The sequence below is a fragment of the Lathyrus oleraceus genome, chromosome 2 (assembly GCF_024323335.1).
Source record: "Lathyrus oleraceus cultivar Zhongwan6 chromosome 2, CAAS_Psat_ZW6_1.0, whole genome shotgun sequence".
NCBI lineage: Eukaryota > Viridiplantae > Streptophyta > Magnoliopsida > Fabales > Fabaceae > Lathyrus > Lathyrus oleraceus.
The window spans coordinates 97524526-97532827 of record NC_066580.1 but is presented as its reverse complement, the minus strand read 5'-3'; the positions used below and the strand labels follow the sequence as shown (position 1 = coordinate 97532827).

General features: G+C 40.2%; 1 non-coding gene across 1 annotated transcript; it reads right to left on the bottom strand.

The window, feature by feature from the left end:
- Window positions 1-2237: 2237 nt before the first annotated feature.
- On the bottom strand, window positions 2238-2344 carry LOC127124049 (small nucleolar RNA R71). Its single transcript, XR_007803692.1, has one exon. It is a non-coding gene; the product is annotated as a small nucleolar RNA R71 (small nucleolar RNA).
- Window positions 2345-8302: the final 5958 nt, after the last annotated feature.

The window sequence follows — 8302 nt, the reverse complement described above, 5'->3', positions numbered from 1 at the left end:
CGTATTTTCGACTCCGATTTCGCATGCATTTTAGTAGTTTTATTGTCATTTTGTTGTGTTATTACTATGTTTCTCTTTGTTTTTAGGTTTTTACTTTAATCGGAGCCCCGATCGAGAAAAGCAGTGAAAAAGAGCTAAAAACCCTAAAATTCAGCATTATGTACTTGTCGCTCCCACTGTGGCTGGCGCCATAGACCCTGCCATGACGTGTCCTAGCTCAACTTTCCTCAACTGCCACGTTCCCCACTACTTCCACTAAGGCGCCTTAGATTGGCCTTGTGGCGGGCGCCACAAGAGGAAAAGTTTTCCCTCCCATTTTCAAGTTGAAGGGCATCCTTGTCATTTCCATCATTTTACTTTCCTATAAATAGAGACTCGAATTCACTTGTTTAGGCATCCAAACTTAGAACAGAGGCAAACTCATAGCAAAATTTGTTTCACTTAGGCATATATTCAGTATTTTAAAGTGGTAATCGCTTTGCATTGGTGTGTTACCACAATTGTGTAATCAAGTTTTGTGATTGAGTCTGTAATCGAGTTTGGAGCACTTTGGAAGGAAGTTAATCCTGCCGCCATTTTCATTTCCGCTTTGCATTTTATTCAACCCTCCGATTGGAGCAGGTTTTTATTACTTTGCCTTTATCTATTTTATTTTCCCGCACTCGCACTTGACTTTATTTATTTCTCGCACTGTCTTTACTTTATTTATTTCCCGCACTCGCTTTACTTTATTTATTTTCCCGCACTCGCACTTTACTTTTATTTATTTCCCGCACTCGCACTTTACTTTATTTATTTCTCGCACTCGCACTACTTTTATTTACTTTCCGCACTCGCACTACTTTTATTTACTTTCCGCACTCGCACTACTTTTATTTAAATTAATGCACCTTTATTTTACCATGTCTAACTAAATCTATAAGGTTAGAATGTAAGGATCGTAATTGAACCGATAATCCGTACAATTGTTCGTAGAAACACTTAAGGGCTATTTTGACTTTCAACTTAAGTTTTCCCGCACTTAATTTCCGTTGGGTAAGATCGAAAGCCGTCCAACGTCTTTTTAAACTTAATTGTTTTTAACTATTTCAAAAACAGCGAAAGCGCTTTGTTTAGTTCATTAGGAGTTTTTAACTTAAGAAGAAAAATGATTTTAAAACTATTTTCGGACGCGTTTATAAGTTTAGAGTCTGGTTTGTAAGAACCTCTTTTGGTTAAGAAATCCAGGTTAAAATACTTCTCAATTTAGTCAAGATACTATATTTCTTAAAAATAGGTTTACTACTCTAACGCAATGCGCGCCTTTTTATAAGTGACAATAAGAGGGTTTGATTAGGGAGTACAACTCGGTTTTGAATATGCGAAAGTGACAGTTCCTGTTAAATTGGTTCTTTTTAAAGTAGGAAACACTGCCCATAAGTAGTTCTATTAGCAAGTACTTGGATTATTAATTGATTATGTGAATTACATTCGAGCCTGTCTTTATTAATTGAAGTTTATTCAACACTTTACTTTTCATTGCACACTCTAAAAACCCCTATTTTGATTACCTAAGATAAACACCATAACAATAGATAACGATAGATTGACACTTGGTCTCTGTGGATTCGACAATCTTTTATATTACTCTGACGCGTTCGTATACTTGCGAAAAGCACGCATCAAGTTTTTAGCGCCGTTGTCGGGGACCAATTTCGTCAAATTTCATTTCCCTGTTGTTATATCGTTTAGACTTAGGTTATTTCCCGCAGGTCAATGCGAAGAACTCACAGTACCAGAAGTTTAGTATACCCTCTAGCGGAACCTGAACGTTACGCTCGCGCACGTTTATTCTTTCATAGCATTAGGAGAGCTATCGCCGAAGATCAAAACCAAAGACCTCTTAAGGACTTCGCTCAACCATCCAACGAAGAACCTAGTTCTAGTATAGTAAACCCAACCATCCCAGCTAACAATTTCGAACTTAAACCATCCCTGTTGCAACTAGTGCAACAGAGATAATTCGCAGGTCTCGCTACTGAGAACCCAAACCAACATTTAAAAATCTTTCTTCAATTAGTAGACACTTTTAAAACCAATGGAGCTTCTCCTGAGGCGATCCGTTTAAGATTATCCCTTTTTCCCTCAGAGATAAAGCCCTATCATGGTTAGATTCCCTTCCACCCAATTCCATTACGACTTGGGATAACCTTAGAAGAGTATTCCTTGCTAGATACTATCCCCCAAGTAAAACCGCCGTTCTTCGAAACCACATAACTAGATTTACCCAAAACCAAGGAGAATCGTTGTTTGAAGCTTGGGAGAGATATAAAAAGTTGTTAAGAGCATACCCACATCATGGCTTAGAGAATTGGTTAATCATTCAAACCTTCTATAATGGACTTCACTATAACACTAAGATGACCATCGATGCTGCCGCAGGCGGTTCTCTGATGAACAAACCTTACCCTGAAGCTAGTGCCCGCATCGAAGATATGGCTCAAAACCATCAATTATGGGGAGTCGAACGAGCGATAGTTGAGAAGAAGGAAGCCCAAGGAGGAGTGCATGAACTAAACTCTATAGACATGATGCAAGCTAAAATGGACGCATTAGCCCTCAAGGTCGATCATATGTGCATAAACCCGAATACTGTAGCAGCAGTTTCGTCGGATTGTGAGATATGTGGAACTAAAGGACACCAATCTGCAGAATGCAGTCTATTGAACGAAACCCACTCCGAGCAAGTGAACTACACCCAAGGGAACCCATACTCGAATACCTATAACCCTGGATGGAGGAATCATCCGAACTTCTCCTTTAAAAACAATAACCCTATCCAAAATAATGCACCTCCGAGACATACAGGTTACCAAGCCCCAAGATCAAATCAACCTATGCAACCTGTACCACCAAAGCTGAGCCTTGAGAAAATTATGGAAAATTTTATCACTACTCAAACCCAACAAAACAAAGAGTTCATGAACCAGAACATTCACGTTAATGAACTGATTACCCAGTTAGGAACCAAGGTTGACCAAATAGTTACTCATACCAAGATGCTTGAAACCCAGATCTCTCAAGTAGCTTTAAACCAAGCCCCCCAAACCACACCTGGAGGACAGTTCCCTGGACAACCTCAACAAAATCCGAGAGGGCAAGCCAATGCCATTACCCTACGAAGTAGGAACGCTTATGATGAGCCACCAAACCCAAGATTTAGTGAACCCAAAACTTCTGAGGAATGTACCAAACCCCCGGATGAAGTAAAGGAACCAGAGGAATCTGAAAACCAGGAAGGTCAAGAAAAAGGAGAAAAACCTAAAGATAAAACTTATGTACCACCCCCGCCATATAAACCACCTATACCATATCCGCAAAGACTCAAACAAACCCAAATCAATAACCAGTATCAAAAATTTATTAAAGTTATAGAAAAACTTCAAGTAGAAATCCCTTTCACAGAAGCCATCACCCAAATACCTTCTTATGCAAAGTTTCTCAAAGACATCCTTACCAACAAACGTAGACTCTACGATCCGAAACCCCTGGAATGTAATTCCATTTCCGAGAATAAATTAGCCAAGAAAGATAAAGATCCTGGAAATTTCTCCATTCCTTGTCTTTTGGGTAGTCATGTCATCGAAAAAGCTTTTCTATACTTAGGAGCTAGTGTGAGCTTAATGCCTTTAGCGGTTTGTGAGAGGTTAAACTTAGGAGAATTACATCCTACTAAGATGTCACTTCAGTTAGCCGATAGATCTGTTAAGTATCCGATAGGCATTTTAGAAGATGTCCCTGTTAGGATAGGTCAGCTATTTATCCCTACTGATTTCGTTGTCATGGACATCAAAGAGGACAATGATATACCAATCCTTCTAGGTAGACCATTCTTATCAACTGCAGGAGCCATAATAGATGTCAAGAGAGGAAAGTTGACCTTTGAGGTAGGTGACGAGAAAATAGAATTTATACTTTCGAAATTTCTTATGGCACCTGTGATGGGAGACGCGTGTTATGCCTTAGATATCATTGATGAATGCGTTAGGGAGTTAGAACAAGAAGAAATCATTAAAACAATTAAGTTATCATCAACCCCCATAATGGAAGATGATGACTTTAGAAAACCCTACATTGATGATAACCTTTACGAATGTTTATCCCTTACCTCAGATCCTATGCCATTCTCTGAGAAACCAACCTTAGAACTTAAGGAACTGCCTAAGAATCTGAGATATGAGTTCCTCGATGAAGAGATGAACCGTCCAGTTATAGTCAGTGCTACCTTGAGCCAAGAGGAAACGAACCAACTTTTAGACGTTTTACGAAGATATCCCTCAACCTTAGGATATAATATCTCTGACCTGAAAGGTATAAGACCATTTGTATGCATGCATCGGATTTCGCTCGAAGAAGATTCCAAACCCACCAGAGAACATCAGAGAAGAATAAACCCTATAATGAGTGATGTTATTAAAAAGGAAGTTCTTAAGTTACTTGAGGCAGGTATAATATACCAGATCTCGGATAGTAAGTGGGTGCGCCCTGTGCTTGTAGTACCTAAAAAGGGAGGCATCACAGTCGTGCAAAACGATAAAGGCGAACATGTAGAAAAACGTTTAGAAGGAGGATGGCGGATGTGTATAGATTATAGAAAATTAAATAAAGCAACCAGGAAGGATCATTTCCATTTACCATTTATAGACCAAATGTTGGAGCGTCTAGCCAGACACTCTTACTTCTGCTATCTAGATGGATACTCTGGATTCTTCAAAATACCTATCCACCCCGAAGATCAAGAAAAAACTACCTTTACATGCCCTTATGGAACTTTTGCCTACAGACGAATGTCATTCGGCCTCTGTAATGCCCCAGCTACTTTCCAACGCTGCATGATGTCAATCTTTGCAGATTACCTAGATGGTATCATGGAAGTGTTTATGGATGATTTCTCAGTTTGCGGATTTGATTTCCACAATTGTCTTGCTAACCTTGAGAAAATCCTGGAGAGATGCGTGGAGGTGAACCTCGTGCTAAACTGGGAAAAGTGTCATTTCCTGGTGACCGAAGGAATTGTTTTAGGACATATAGTTTCCGAAAAAGGTATAGGGGTAGATAGAGCTAAAATAGAAGTAATAGAGAACCTAAAACCACCTAAAACCATCAGAGAAGTCCGAAGCTTTCTTGGACATGCTGGATTCTACCGGCGTTTTATCAAGGACTTCTCCAAAATAACTAAACCTTTAACTGGACTTTTAGTGAAAGATGCTGAATTCATTTTCGATGGAAAATGTAATGACGCATTTAATCTTTTAAAGCAAACATTAGTATCAGCACCCATTATGAAACCACCTGATTGGTCAAAACCTTTTGAGATAATGTGCGATGCTAGTGATTATGCGGTTGGAGCCGTTCTAGGACAAAGAAAAAATAAAAAATTACATGCCATATATTATGCCAGTAGAACCCTAGATGCTGCCCAACTTAACTACGCAACAACTAAAAAAGAATTACTCGCTGTAGTTTTCGCTATAGACAAATTTAGATCTTATCTAGTAGGAGCCAAAATTATAGTTTACACTAATCATGCTGCCATTCGTTACCTATTAAGTAAAAAAGATGCCAAGCCCAGGTTACTCCGATGGATTCTATTACTACAAGAGTTTTATTTAGATATAATAGATAAAAAAGACACTGAAAATGTAGTAGCCGATCACCTTTCTAGGCTAGAACACCTAAAACCAGACTTAGTACCCACAAATGATGATTTTGCCTATGATAGACTGATAGCTAGACTAGAAACCATTGAAGATGATAGCCTAGGCACTCATGAGCACTTCCAAAAATCCTTAGCAGTAAGTAACGTACCCTGGTATGCAGACTTTGTTAATTACCTAGCCGCTGATATCGTACCCCCTGATCTTGACTACCATCGCAAGAAGAAATTCTTCCACGATGTGAGAAACTTCTATTGGGACGAACCACTCCTTTTAAAAAGGGGTAAAGATGGCATTTTTCGCCGTTGCGTTCCAGAAGAGGAGGTAAATAGTATAATAGAGCATTGTCATTCTGCACCCTATGGTGGACATGCGAGCACCTCTAAGACATACGCCAAGATTCTTAAAGCTGGCCTATTCTGGCCTACCATGTGGCGTGATGTCTATGCTTGCATTGTCAAATGTGACAGATGCCAACGCACTGGAAACATTTCAAGGCGTGACAAAATGCCCCTAAGAAACATTCAGGAAGTATAGCTCTTCGACGTATGGGGTATAGATTTCATGGGACCTTTCCCACCATCCTTAGGAAATAGGTATATCTTAGTAGCTGTAGACTACGTATCTAAGTGGATTGAAGCCATAGCTGCACCCACAAACGATACTAGGGTAGTAATCAAACTGTTTAAAAACTATATATTCCCTAGATTTGGAACACCACGTTTAGTCATAAGCTATGGAGGATCACACTTCATATCAAGAATATTTGATAAACTTTTAAGAAAATATGGAGTTAGGCATAGATTAGCAACACCTTACCACCCACAGACTAGTGGCCAAGTAGAAGTATCCAATAGGGAGATAAAACAAATCCTAGAGAAAACTGTTTCAATATCTAGGAGAGACTGGTCTCAGAAGCTTCAAGAAGCATTATGGGCCTACCGAACCGCTTTCAAAACCCCTATAGGAACAACTCCCTACCAACTAGTCTATGGAAAATCATGCCACTTATCGTTCAAATTGGAGCATAAGGCCTATTGGGCCATTAAAACTTTGAATTTAGACTACCTGACCGCCGGAGAGAAGCGTATCCTTGACATTCACAAACTAGAAGAACTTAGGCAATCTGCCTACGAGAATGCAAAAATATACAAAGAGAGAACAAAAGCCTGGAACGACAAAAGAATAGTAAAGAAAAACTTCAATATAGGCGACCCTGTTCTCCTTTTTCACTCTAGGTTACGACTCTTCCCTGGGAAGCTACGCTCAAGATGGACTGGCCCTTTCGAAGTATCCAAGATTCTGAGATCCGGAGCCATAGAAATCAAGAACGAAACCTGTAGCCCATTTATTGTAAATGGAAAAAGACTGAAGCTCTACGAAGGAGGAAACGTTCCAGCATACTACTCAAGCCACACTCTGGTTGATCCACCGATTCCTACTACTACAGGTGTATAAATTCTGATCGTCAAGCTAATGACGTTAAATAAGCGCTGCGTGGGAGGCAACCCATGGTTTTTCATTTTTTTTTACTTTTTCGCTTTTATTTAATTTTATTTTATCTTATTTTTTTCACCGAGACTAAATATTTGAATGGTTTGTAATTTCAGGAACCCTTTCCTAACTTTTACAGGATGTAGGACTTCGACGATATGCATGTGGCCTATAGAGATGACACTCAGAGAGAGCGCTAGATAGCTCTTTATCAGCGCCCTATGGCGCCCACGCGTTATCCAGATCAGCACTGCATGGAAGCACTGGGCATTGAGCCAAGTATCTGATTTCTGAGCCACCAGCTCCACTGGGACGAGTTCGCTGACGATCTAAGCAACACCTACAGGAACTTGACATTGGAGTTCCTCAGTTCATTTGACTATGACCCTTACTCTGGACCGGATGGGTATGCTTCTTTCAGGCTTTTTGGAGTTGAGTACTCTTTCAGCCAGAAAGAGTTTGGTGACCTATTGGGTTTCCAGACTACTCCTGGCGCTATCCCCGAGACACCTATGGGATACTTTCTGGGGAAGGAAGTGGAGAAGTTCTGGACTGACATCTCAGGTGGAGGGAGCCAGGATCCTTCTACTCAGTTATCCCAGGCTATACATAACCCTGCTTTTAGATACTTCCAGATGATACTGGCACATTCCTTCCTAGGAAAACCGGATGTCGAGACATTACTGAGTGAAGGAGTCATCCATATGGGAGGGATCGTTACACAGATTGCTATCGCTTTAGGTCTATCTCGCAAGCTGTTACATCTCCGGACCTACTGTGGGTACACTACCATGGACATTGACTTCTGTTTGACCAGAGGGTTGATGTGGAGAGCCTCTTTCCACCCATATCAGTTCAGATTGCTAGTCGATAGCGAGGCGATTCATTATTTTACACTACCTGATCCTATGATGACTAGTGTGCATGATCCAGCGAACTGGAGTTATGCTCTGAAGGGTCAGGGAGAGACTATCGAGGAGCCGAGATCACCACATATTGCTGAGTATGTAACACCCTTCTAAAATACCCCAATAATTAATTAAAACAACAAAATATGAATCAGAGTAGATATGCAATTTCAGGGTGTCACACTTGACACTTCACACCATTCA